Source organism: Poecilia reticulata, chromosome 2, assembly GCF_904066995.2.
Source record: "Poecilia reticulata chromosome 2, P_reticulata-male-v2, whole genome shotgun sequence".
NCBI lineage: Eukaryota > Metazoa > Chordata > Actinopteri > Cyprinodontiformes > Poeciliidae > Poecilia > Poecilia reticulata.
Window position 1 is genome coordinate 41,080,208 of NC_088831.1, and position 14,063 is coordinate 41,094,270.

General features: G+C 39.1%; 1 long non-coding RNA gene across 1 annotated transcript; it reads right to left on the reverse strand.

Moving 5' to 3' along the window:
* Window positions 1–9,485: 9,485 nt before the first annotated feature.
* LOC145554251 (uncharacterized) lies at window positions 9,486–11,972 on the reverse strand. Its single transcript, XR_014090283.1, has 2 exons — window positions 11,726–11,972; window positions 9,486–9,766 (listed from the first exon to the last, which is right to left on the reverse strand). It is a non-coding gene; the product is annotated as an uncharacterized LOC145554251 (long non-coding RNA).
* Between the last annotated feature and the right edge of the window lie 2,091 nt (window positions 11,973–14,063).

A 14,063-nucleotide genomic window follows, 5' to 3' on the forward strand; every position in this document is an offset into this window, starting at 1 on the left:
TTATGACAGTGGATAAGCACATTTAGCTGCATATTTACACGATAGATTGACAAACTAATCAGATCCTCATCCAGGCTCTGATTAGTTGTTTTGGTTGGGTGTGGTGCATTTCTTCAGATGGCAGTAGTAATATATTTTTCTATCTGATGACATCTAATAAATAATCTTGACTAAAGACTAGTTTCATTCAGAACCTGTAGAGTTGATCTCAGGTTAGGGTTTGGCAAAGATGAGAAGGAAACATTTATGTGTGGGTGTGTTGGACCTGCTGATCCAGTTTCTGACATTCCTGTTTTTATTCTTCTTTGAGTTTCCAGAGAAGTCACTGTGAATCAAATCAGAAACTCACTGGAGGGGAATTTGTTTGTTTTACAACACAGTAATAAAGAAGAGTCATTAAACTGATCGGTTTACTAAAGTTTCAACTGTTGACAACATTCACCATCTAAGACCTGCTCCTTTTCGAATAAATATTAAAAGGAGAGAAAGAGAAGGAAGGGAAAGAAAAAAAATCTGTATGTCATTGGGTATAATTTGTTTTAACTTTTATTTCTTTGTGTTTTTCCAGATTTTTCTAGATTTTTTTCCCTTTTGTTCTTTATATTATTGTCTGTCTGTTAAAATAAATAAATAAATAAATAAATAAGACTTTAAGAAACAACTTAATTTCCCAAATTCTGCGACAATCTTTTATCTTCATTGGATTTAATGGAATCCGGTGTCCTATAACTATTCTGTGAAACATTTCTGTCACAATCCACTGGTGTTTGTCTTCTATTTGTTTCCATTCTGATCACTTCTGGGTTGTTCATTACTTTTGTCTTAAGTTTTCTTTTTTTTGTTTTTCAGATGATTTACAGGTTTATTATGTTAAAAAGATATTTCCAAATTAATTCCTTTTATTGAGTTATGTTCTCTGTGCATTTTGGTTTACTGTCTTATCTTAGAAGGGTATGACAAAAGATTATTTTCTTATGTTAGAAAAACACCCAGTAAGTGATCATCAAACTGCTTTGCTGTCCTGCATTAATGATCCCACATATATTTGTTGAACCACAGTGACACCTAGTGGCTAGACCATTATACAAAGAATATTTTATGGCTCCTACGGTCTTTATGAAATTATTGAACTGTTGGGCGGTGCATTTATTCAGATGGCAATAGTGTCAGGAAAGTGAGTTGTGTTTCCTCTGCACTCCCAGCAGGTAGCCACTAGAGGGCGCCAGGGTGAGCCAGCTGCTGGACTGAGAGCTGGTTCCTTGCAGGTGGCTGCACATCTGCAACTCCAAGTCTCATCATACCCTAGATCAGGGCTGGGCAATCCTGGTCCTCGAGGGCTGGTGTCCTGCAACTCTTAGATGTTTCCCTGGTAGAACACACCTGGATCCAATAGCTGAATCACCTCCTCAGTGCAGGCAGGTTCTCCAGAGTCCTGCTGATGACCGTACTATTTGACTCAGGTGTGTTGAAGTAGAGACACATCTAAAAGGATGGATATAAGTTTATTACACAGTCAGAGAATGGTGGATTGACAACGAGTAATGACGGTTATCTAACACTTAAATGCTGTTTTATTAAAGTTGATAAATAAAGTGAATCTCTAAACGTTACAGCACTGACAGGGTGGTGTATATTTTCTTAACTGTGGCTAAAGCTGCTGCAAGCTGGTTTACTCTCCGATCGGAGTCTGTTTATTTTATACAGAGTGAGAGAATGGTGAATTGACAATGAGTAATAACAGCTATCTAAGACTTAAATGCTGTTATTAACCTTACCTTTTATTATATCTTTAAGATAATTAATATTCGTGAATTTTTCAGTCAAGTTTCCCGAGGACTGTTGAACTGAGGCCGAAAGCGCCAAGTAGGTAGGCATTCACAATCGATCTGCACACGGATCGTTCTCTTTCCTGTTTATTGACCAATAGAGAGTTGGACATAGCAGGCAGCCCACCTCATTAACATAACGATGCAGCGAGAAAACAATACAGAAATAAATACAGAAAACAATACAGAAATAAATACAGCAAACGGAAAAGGGAGAAGTAATAAAATCAAAACAAAGTATATATTTATTCTTTTATTTATATATTTATTCTTTTATTTATATATTTCTACTTTTATTTTTATATTGATTCTTTTATTTATTATTATGTTAGATACATATTTATTCTTTTATTTATATATTTATTATTTTATTTATTATTATGTCAGTTTTGGTCCTCCATAGCCTTCTATGTCCAGCTCTCTATTGGTCAATAAACAGGAAAGAGAACGATCCGTGTGCAGATCGATTGTTAATGCCTGCGCTGTAGTCCTCTTCGGAGAGAGCCTTATAGACCCTTTTCAAAAGACGTCAAACATCCGTTTAACATCCTAACATCCACTATCTATACATAATCTAAACTGGACAAATTCCTCGCTGATTGACACCAGTTTGACTACGAAGGTACGTGTTTTGGTTTTTTTCTAGCTGTTAGTTGATATACTAGGCTAGCAATAGTAATTTGTTAGCTGGCTAACATTATGTAGTTTGTTTCTGTTTTGGAAATAGAACGTATTTAGGCGCTAATCTTAATCAGATTTGTATAGTATAGACTGGGGTTGCCACCTGTCATGTAAAATGCATGATCGTATTAAACCCTCCTCACTTACGCTAGTTTCACCAGCCGCTCAGTAGCGACATTACCTGAAGCCACAAGTCCAAAACTTAAGTTATGCCAAACACCTGCTACTCCACCACGTCCTGAGAAGTTAAACTCTTGCCACGATCGAGACATGAGGAGGAAGATGCTAGCTTTGTCCAACTGGAAAAGTACATTAGCAGCTTAGTAGTGGGACTCACTTCTTCAAGCATAGCTGCACATGTCAGGATATGATCTTTAACCTCTGGATCAGTTTCCAAATGGACAGGTCTTTCTTTAATCACTGCTGAATTTGACATAATGTCCATGAACTGTTTGTCTTCTACAGACATTTCAGTATGCTCATTGCACTGGTGTTCTATAAAATCCTGGTTGTACTGACTGACCAGCATTTCTTCCAAACTACTTATAGAGACACGGTTCACCAGAATAGAACCAGCAACATGTCCATTTTCTTCACTACCCTGACTGAGTGGACCATTAACAACCCAACCAAGGCGTGTTAGCACAGCATTAGGTCCACTACCTTCACTGTTAACTATTTTCCAAGGTTCTATTGCTTTGGGAGAATTTACACCAATGAGCAGCCCAATGCCAGCATCTATTGGTGTCATCTCAACACCTTTTAGATAAGACCATTTTCTTAAGTCTTCCTCTTTAATAATATTTTTAGTGACAGGAATGAATTGTTGAGTATATACATCAGGCAACTTCAAGTACTCATTTTCTTTTAAAGCAACTACTTCCAAACCAGGTAATCTATAGCTACTTACAGGCTTTTCCTGACCCATGGTTTTTAGCATGATTTCCACTTTCTTTCCAGACGCATTTAACTGCATCATCAAAGCCTCTGTACAAAATGTTGTAGATATAGAAAGGCCTGGATATAGAAAGGCATAAGTCTCCACAATCTTTGTCCCCTTTTCCAACTTTACTTTTACTGGGACAACTGACAGAGCACACTCATTACACCCGACCCCAGTGTAGCTACCAAGGATACAAGAGCATTTGAGACTGGTGACTCTTTTCTCTCAGCCTTAACTGTTTGACGTTGCTGCTCTGCTGGTTCAATATGCAGAACCGTAGGGTGACTTTAGGTGAGGCATGTTAGACGCTGTGGACAGTTTTTACTCGTATGCCCTTTCTGTAAGCAGCCAAACCATATATATACCTTTACTTTTAATGAATGTCACCTTTTCTTTGTTGGCTTTCTGTTTAAATGAATCACTTTTTTTCCATGCAATGATTTCTATGATACAATAAGCACAAAGTTTTAACCACCTTTGCATCTTCATGATTAAACTGGACCTGTTTGTCATTGCTCTGTTTAGAAACTACAGCAACAGAAGTGACAAAACTGCTGCTTTTAGCTTTAAAAGGAACATTTTATGGTTTTAAAGCCATATTTTCTTTTGCAGGTTGGCCTTCTCCAAAAACAGGATCTAACGCAGCTTTTGTTTGTTTTTCCAAAAATTCAAGAAGATATTTAAACTTTGCTCTACGATCGTACTTTTCTGCTATGTCAACCACAATAAGTCGCCATTTGTCAAAGTCTAAAAGGCAACTTTGAAACAAGAATCCTCATATTGGTTGAGTTTTCAAGCTCATCAATAAACCCAGCTTCATTCATTGTGTTGAAACAACTTCTTAAAAATAATGTATAAGCTGTTACAAGCCCACCCTAAAATAAATTCTGGCACTGGGCTTTAATATAAAACACAAAGTAATCCGAACAGTCGATGAGTAACAATAATTTATTTTACAATTCTGCTAAAACTACAGGAGAAAAAAAAAACACAAGGGAGCTTTATGCTTCAGGGTCTCCAAGGCCAAAATAATAAACAAAACACCCCCTTACAACTATAAAATAAAACAACCACTTTCTAAAGAAGAACTAAAAGAAAATACAAAACCTAAACTCCCTTACTAACCAAAAAACAGGAGAAAACAGTTCACAACAAAAATGGCAGAGAACCCCTACCAGCTTCCACCTCTGAACAAAAACACGTCTTGGACAATTGTTCACACAGTTGCTCACAGCAAGCTCAGTTCCCACACACAGTCAGCTCTCAACAAGATCACAGGTCAAGGCCCAGGACAAACAGAAGGAGGGATCTGGCATCTCCAGCTTGCTGCTTCTTATAGGGTGGCTGACGAGCCCCAATACACTTCACCTACAGCAATCAGGCAGAACTGAAACAGAAAACACAGAGGGATCCCAGTTTTCCATGTCTGGTATATAACCGTTTATTTTAGCTTTTAAACTGGTTCTATTGATCCTGTGTCCAGACAGAGGGATAATCAGAAGCCTAGCATCATGACTTGTTTGTTCTGAAGATCCTGCAGCTTCCACTTCTCTTCCTAACATGGCGCCTCCTCACCCTGACTCACACACTGACAGGAGGAACCACAGAGCTCTGTTAGGTTAAAGCTCATTTTCTGAAGATGGGATATTTTTCCTCCAACAGGTTCCAGAGGAATCACCTCAAACCGGATGTTGGACTGGATTTTATTTCAATGTCATTTGTGAATGTTGGTTTCTCATTTTCAAAAGTGGAGCTATAAAGGTTGAAAAAGGTTATTATCTTTGGAGAAAATCTCATCAACATCAACATTTCCACTAAATAAGATGCAAAACAAATTTGTTTGATAAAGGAAAAGCCTCTCAGACTCTGAGCTCAAAGCACCAAACTATTTTTGTATGTCAGACAATTAATTTAATTGCAGATAATTATCATGGTAGAAGCCATTTGTTTGTTAGATACTTAATGAAACATATTTACCGTGTTTGATGTTTGTTGTGAATGACGTATATTCACAAAGAATGAGGTAATTAGTCCAAGTTTGTCGTTTATTGAACGTTCAGAAACTACAGTGGCTGTGATGCGCCAATACAAAAGTAAAAAAAAGGTAAAACAACCTGAACAGGGGATCAGCTCTAAACCACTCGCACCTTTTTATTCTCCGTCTTTCTCTGTCATTTAAGCACACCCGTTGCTATGGCAACCTCCTGCGCTCCACAAGCCGACCTGAGATTATGTTAAAAACATAACAACCAGTCCGTTATTAGGTTTGCAGGCTTGATATTTATTTTGCGATTATTTAATAAGCGCTCCCCCGAACACAGCAGTGGTTGATTAGTTAATTTTAAACTCCTGCTCTACTCGTTATTTTGATAATGGAACCGAAACACACAGAATCGCGCAACACCTTGTTGAAACAATAATCACTGAGATTATTATCGTTATTGGGTCATTAATTTGAGCACGTAATGTTGATTTTTTTGTTGTACCAGCCAGCGATTTGTTGCTTTCCACTGCCAGAGTCCACCGGACGCAAGCCACACAGTGGGAGAGCAAAGACGACACATCCTGAATGAATGCTGCAACTCCTTATACCACGCCCACCTTAACAACCAGAACTTCTCACCTGACAACCACCTGTGTGGAATTAGGTGTATTTCTATACCACTACATTCGCATGAGCTGGTCCAGACAGGCTTGGATCACATGCCTGCGGTCAAACCTGCTGTTGCCTCGCTCATTGTGTCTCTGGATGAAGCCCTACATGGTGATGTTCGGTGCCCGCGGGCTCATTGTTGTATTACATACAGATGGCTTCCTCTGTAACTCGGAATACCGGAGCACATGCCGGCCACCTTGGCAATTCCTTGGCGCACCTCAGGGTTGCCCTTTCTGAGTGGCGGACTAGGCTACGACTTTCAGGCCTCGGCAGGGGTAGGTCCCCTCCTCATAATCGGAGGTGCCCATCAGCTGGCCCCAGCTTTCAGCTGTTCGGCCTGGTGGTCTTACCCTCGTGATTGCAGCAGAGACCCAGCAGGGACTTTCGTGAGCCGGTCCGCCAACCGACCAGGCACACCCGGGCCAGACCTTGGCTGCCGCCCCCCCAGGATCCCAGGCGCTGTGGGCAGAGGAAGTGAGGCCGCCAGACCAGTCATCAGATGTTTTTTTTCATCAGCAGCTTAGTTACAGGGTTGCTCTCGCTGTGGATCCATGGGTGGTTGCCACTCTGACCCATGGTTACTGGCTACAGTTACGGCGGTGGGTTCACATCTCACGTTGGGTCAGGCTGACCATCATCACCGACCCGGTGGAAGCTCAAGCCCTTGGCCAGGGCCCTCCTGGGGCAGGGACTGCCTTGATTGCACCCTTGGCCAGACCTCTCTCTTATGCAGGGCCATGGCATGTAGGTTCTGCCATACCTCGACGATCGGCTTCTCTGCACCCCGTCGAGAACATGCATCTAGCGATATGAGTCGCCTGCTCGCTTATGTGCCCCCGGGGGGCCTCAAAATGAACTTGAAGAGCTGTCTGGTTCCATCGCAGGCAACCACTTTTCTTGGGTTGCTTCTGGATTCTTCCCCCATGAGCCAACCGATGACAAATGGGTTGGCTCCCCCCATGACAGCCAACCCATTTGTCCAGAGGGTGAATGACATTCACCCTCTGAATTGACGTCCAGCCTGCGTCAATTCAGGCTGGACAGGCAGCTTCCTTGCGTTGCCTTCCTGCAGCTGCTGAGCAAACTAACATGGTTACTCGGGTTGTACCCTTGGCCTGCTGTCACTTCGCCCTTTGCAGATTGCCAGCTTCCCCAGTCTACGGCAGGGGAAGCTGGCGATGGTTCTGAGTTGCTGTGCCCAGTGAGGCTGTTGGTGGCGTATATTGCAGCCACTGCTGCTATGAGATGCTCAGACCAGCTGTTCTTGTGTTATGGGGGCCCTAGATTAGGTTGCCCTCTTTCCACACAGCGTCTCCTATTGTGGATATCATCTGTCACACCTACACCGGCCCGGCCAGCCGGCGTGAAGGCACACTCTCTCAGGAGTGTTTCCACTTCCTGGGCAGCCTTGAGAGGAGTTCCACTGGAACCTATGTGCTGCTGTATCATGGGCTTCTCCAAGCACATTCACTAGATTTTACAATGTGAGTGTGACCTCCCCTTATCCTCTAGACCAGGTTCTTTCACAAGGGTCCTCTGAGCCTTCTCAGTGAGGTTTGTGCTCAGGATTCCTTGTGACATCGCTGGTATTAGTCATTCAGTGCTTTCAGCACCGCCCTCTGGCGGTCAGTAGGGATAAAATAGAACGAAAGTTACGTATGTAACTACGGTTCTATGAATCCCGGATGACCGCCAGAGATTCTGTCACTCAGAATCCTTGCGTTTTCGCGAGAAGATTCTGTAGGAACAGAACCTCGGATGACGTCATGCTATATTGTTAGGTATTTTCTGAAACCTACATGGAAAAAGAGAACCACAGACAACGTATATGAGTTTTTAGCCGAACTTCTGCAGAAGGAGAAAGCACAGTAAATTGCTCCTCCAAGCCGCTCACCGTGTGTTCTGCCAATCTTTGGATACAGCTTGTCTTTTATTATCAAACTTCAAAGAGGGAGGAAAGGCAAGATAAGACAGCAGAGGAAACAGCTGAGGTCGTAAAACATCGTACCCAAACAGAGCAAAGGTCGTAAAACAATTTAACATCTGACCCATGATCTGAGCCCGGTTCAAATCTTGGTCAAACTGTTTCACATGAAGATAACAGGCAGCTGTGACTTCTAGGTCAGTTCACACATACAGTTTAAAGAAGAGAACACTTTAACCTGACTAACATTAGACTTAATATGAACTAAAGTAACAACAAAATGATAATACCAAAAAATCGCTATCAATATAGCCTCTGATTGATCATCAGATGTGTCACAGGTGTGACTCTGTTGACATTATTGCTCGAACAGCGCATGCACTAATGGAACATTCAGTGCTTTCAGCACCGCCCGCTCGCGGTCATCCTGGATTCATAGAACCGTAGTGACATATGTAACTTTTGTTTCCATTCCTTGCTCAAAAGCCTTGAGGACCTAAAATGCAAAGGATCTCCACAAAAACAGGGATTTCTACAGATGGCAGGAGTGACAGTCTTTGCTATTTTGCAAGCATCTCAGTGATTTCATTCTGCTTCTTCATGATCTCTGTTAAAACAACTTATTAATTTGCACTGAATTTTTAGAGCAAAATTATTTGTATAAATGCTTCTGATTAACATGAATCATTTGAACTCTTATTTGGTGACCTATAGAGTCTGTATTTTCTACAGCCATACTTCAGTGTATCAAAAAAAGTTTTTCTCATTTGTTGGGGTTGAAACAGATCTTGGCAAGCAAGACTGTGTGTGAGTGTGCTGAACCTGCTGACCCAGTTACTGGTGCTCTTTCCTTATTTTCATTTCTAGAGAACTCACTGAATAAAAACAAACTCGCCTGAGGGGAAAATGGTATTTTAATGAACATTGATGAAGTAGAGTCATCAAACTGATCTTGGTCTCCCAAACATTTGAAAAACCTTCAGTCCACAAATTCTGACGCCACATTGTTTCGTATTTATTCGATCCAATAATTATTCTGGTAGAGTTTTTCTGTTATGATCTGAAATCTGCTGGTGTTTTTTACTTTTTCATTTGTTTTCATTCTGATAATTTATGGTTTGTTTATTAATGTTGTTAAGGTCTTCCATATAGTTTAATTCAGCTGTCATTTTTTACTTATTTCTTCTCTTCTGTTCTCCCTGCACCTATCCCCCCTTTCTCTCTGCTACACAACAGCTTCTCCTCCTCAGCAGAGCCTCTCATCAGGGCCGTGCAGAGACCACTAAAGGGGCAGGTGCTCAAAAAAAAAAAAAAAAGGGCACATCTAACCGCATTCTAGGACAGAATATTAACAAAGCCACACAGCTTTAAGAGTTTAATAAACAATGATAAATTACAAAATTGTGAGATATACAAACAAAGCTAACGAACATCTCTAAACAGCATACAACTATGCATATGTAAGATATTTTATTAGTAATTTATTTCTGCAGGTCTGTTTTGTAATAGGAAAGTATTGCAATATTCAAACCCGCAATTTAGCAAGATATGTAAATCAGAGCTAGACCACCAGACATATTTTGCCTTTACAGAATTACACTATTAAAATATAAACAAGGGCACAAAGCAACCTTTTAGTGGACTGTAATCTATAAAAAAGAGCTGCCTGTTTGCTGCAGTGGAGATGAAGACGGTCCATTCAGGAAAGCAGAGCTGCATCAAACTTTAATGTGGAACTGCAGAAAAACGAAAAAAAAAACAACAAAAAAAACAAAAGCAAATATTGAATTGTTAATGCATTTTACCATGATAAAAGCCTACTGAGTTTTGCTTAAAAATACTTTTTTAAGCATTTAAATCACACATTTGTCTCATGAAGTGTTTTTTTTTGCAAAACAAACTTATTTGTGCATGTCAGAAATCTTTTTTTGATATTCTAAGTTTTTGTATGACTCAAAGTTTTGCTTGTGATTCTCACATGACATTGTGGGCAGGATGCAAAATCGCAATAAAAGATTTCTGTGTGCAAATAAAAGTGTATGTTTGGCAAATAACTTTTTAAGTTCACGAGACAAAAATTTGTTATTTAATTTAAAAAAAATACAAAAATTTTAAGCAAAATTATTTTTTAAAAAAGGAATCATTACAATTACAAAAGTTTTGATTACAATTTTATTTTACTTAACTGAGGTTAGTTTTTTTTTTCCTCCATTGAATAATTGGGAAAAAAATGAAATGCATACTCTGCAAGGTGACCGGGGGCTTATGTTGTGCAATAAATAAATAAATAAATAAATAAATAATTTTAGTACATGTTATGTGTCAGAAGAGGGCTTAGAAAATAATAATACAAAAAGAATAAAATAAAATAAAAATAGACCAAAAGGGCACTTGGGGACAAGGAGCAAAAAGGGCAGGTGCTCAAGCACCCCCAGACCCCCTCTGCACGTCCCTGCCTCTCATGAATGCTAAGGCTAGTTAGCATGGCCCCTGGCAACAGTGGATAAGCACATTTAGCAGCATGTTTACAAGGTAGATTGACAACACAAAGATCATCATCCAGGCTCTGATTAGTTGTTTTGGTTGGGTGTGGTACATTTCTTCAGACGGCAGTAGAAAAATATTTTATTCTCTGATCACAAATAATAAATAACCTTGACTAGTTTCATTCAGAGCCTGTAGAGTTGATCTCAGGTTTGGCAAAGATGAGAAGGAAACATTTGTGCATGGGTGTGTTGGACCTGCTGATCCAGTTTCTGACATTCCTGTTTTTATTATTTTTTTGCATTTCCAGAGAAGTCACTGTGAATCAAACCAGAAACTCCCTTGAGGGGAATTTGTTTGTTTTATGTAGCCCGGGAAATACTTAGCCTCACAGGACACAATAACTGGGGTTCTTAATGTGCAGTACATTTTATTATCAGTTGGAACAAACTGAACAAACCTGTCTTGTTCCTTACTGTAGGAGCTATTTTCCCCTTTTTTCTTTTGGTTAAATCTTAGAATTTAAATTGTTTTATTTTTATTTGTTTATTTTCTAGTTGATTTATAATTAGAATTTTGTTTAATTTGCTGTTTAGAACAAGTTCTTTGATTAGGAATTCACTTAATTAGTTAATTAATTTCAGGTTGGGATGTGGGTATTTCACGGTATAAATAGGTGGGTTTTAGGTAGCTTATTATGCACGTGGGTGGTCATAACGTATTTTACCAGCCTATCAGTCACATCGGTTTTTAGTCAGAGAACAGGTACAGGAATAGGAGCAGAAGCCTGTAACCTATTGCCTGAATTGCAAAATAACTGGATTTTTGACTTTTTAATCTTTTGTGCTGCGTAAACCAGAATCCACGGTGCATCAGGTGACTATTTGAGTTGGATTCACTTTTGTTTTGATCACCTTTGAGTTTTGAGTTGATTTTGAATTTAAGTTTTGGGACAAATGGTCACTACACTTACTATTGTTCAAAAATCATAACATAAGTCTACCAAAACATTAGGTAAATATTCATGAAATGTGGCAGATCTGCAAAATAACATGGAAAATACACAAAAAGAAAATACAATATGTAAAAGAAAATAAATAGAAATACGGCAGTGGCCTCTGGCTGCACAAACAAAATACAGAGAGCTGCATTACACCACACTGATTTAGAGCGCATGGAGTTGTGATATGACTTATTTTATCAACACTTACATTCGACAGTAATGTCTTAGTTCACTCTTAATGCTGGAGCACACCGATGATCGGACATCTTGTTTTCACGTGCAGTAAATGGAACCATCCATTTCAGAAATACACCATCTTATTAAAATACTGACTGCTTATCACATAAATGAGAACATACCGACATATTTCAACAAGTGATGTATATATTTACCGATTTTCTGCTGAAACTATCACCTGCAGATAAATCACATACAGTTCACGTCCAAGTTCATCACATAGCATAACAACACCGGAAGAGAACAAAATCCATTTCCTGCCCCGTCTTGGGAAACGGTAATCACTTTGAAACACTGCTCTCTGGTGGTCAAAATGTGCAGCACCCGAGACCAACTACCTGAACATATTTAAATGTTAAAAACATACACATAGGAAATAAAATTACATAACTGAAACAAAAATCACTTAATAGCATTGCTGCCGAAAGATAAAAAAAAACCAACACTTTGAAACAGTACAATTATTTAACCAAAATTTACCACCCGGCTACATCTACAACACAGTAATAAAGATTTATCAAGCTGATCTTTGTTTCCTAAAGTTTAAAGCTCTTCTTTTAAAATATCATGGAATCAAAACTCATAGGAAAACATATAAATTTAAAATTGATGAAAAATGATCAACTTTCTGATCTTTCTGATACATAAGAGATTTCAGATTTATAAAGATAATTTGAAAAGTAAGATGGTTATACCAGCGGTAAGCCACACTTTTTACCCGTGCTTTGCAGTGTTTGCTCAGTTTTTAAAATAATCTTTACAGAAAAGAGTCTGCAGTCAATGAAGGAAAGTCCCCCAGGAGAGGTCTTCAGATTTGGCTAGAATGGAGTCAAATGTTAGTGCTGGTTACTGCAGCACAAACGTTTGTTTGCTTCACAAACTTTTGAAGATAGTGAAGTTTGGAGCATTTAAGGCCATCAGGCTGTTTCACATGTCTTAGTTTTCTTTTCTTTGTTTTCGGATCATTTACAGGTTTATTATGTTAAAAAGCTATTTCCAAATTAGTTAATTCCTTTTGTTGAGTTTCTAAGTTATTTGTCTGTTTCTGTTCTCTGTGCATTTTGGTTATTTCTTTTATGTTAGAAGAGAATAACACAAGATAATAAATTATTCTCTTACGTTAGGAAAACACCCAATAAGTGATCATCAAACTGCTTTTAACCTCTCACCTGCACAAATGTTTCAACATATATTTGTTCAACCACAGTGACACCTAGTGGACACATCATGGTACAGATAATATTTTATGGCTCCTACTGTTATAAAATTATTGAACTGTTGGGAGGTGCATTTCTTAAGATGTCAATAGTGTCAGGAAAGTGAGGTGTCGTGTTTCTCTGTGGCTCTACACTCCCAGCAGGTAGCCACTAGAGGGCGCCAGGGTGAGCCAGCTGCTGGACTGAGAGCTGGTTCCTTGCAGGTGATGCTGCACATCTACACATTTTCAAGCCTCATCATACACTGGATGTAAGGAGCTGGTTCCCAGTGAATGTTAACCCATGTGGTAATGTCAAGCCCTCCTTGTGAACCTCTGTGTAACTTTCTGTGTGAACTATCTGAGCTCAGTGTTACTCCTTTCCTCTCCTCAAAGTCTCCCTGAGTACCTCCTGGGGTCTATCTGTGAAACTTCTCAAACGTAGTAAGTAGTGATAGTGAGATGAAGCTTCATGAAGCACCGAGGCATTAAATCCAACTGTTCGACTCATGACCTGATGTGCCGCGGAGATTCATCGCTCTACTGTGACTTCAAGTGGACAATATATGTGAAACAAGCAATGTGAAAATATATTAAGTCTGGAATTGAATAAACAAGTAAAATGATTTTTATGTTTCTGATTCTGTATATTTTGATTTGAATCTTAATCTGTTTATATGAAACAATGGCTGAATTAAAAAGTAAATCTGGAAACAAATGGGGGAGAGAGAGTTGTAATTGGTTATTACTCTAACCAAGCTTTGTCACTAGGGACAAAGTAACATTTTCCTTTTGTTAAAAATAAAAGCTAACTGTGCTCAGGTTTAGGTGGCTTCTTTGTTTTGAGATAATTCCATCTGCCACATAAAATATTCCTGCTCACTGAGTGCAGATGAAGCAAGAAACTCACCAAAAAGTGTATACAATTAATGTGATGTGTTTTCTAAGGATTTTCACAGATTTTTTTTTTCCAGAGTCCAGATAAAGAAAAAAGACATAGAAATGGCTCCAGGTATCAAAATATAGCACCCGTTTCCCTGTAAGAACTCCAGCTTCAAATTTGAAAGAATTCCCCATTTATTATAGTTTCTTTATTCATCTTGTGATACAAAGG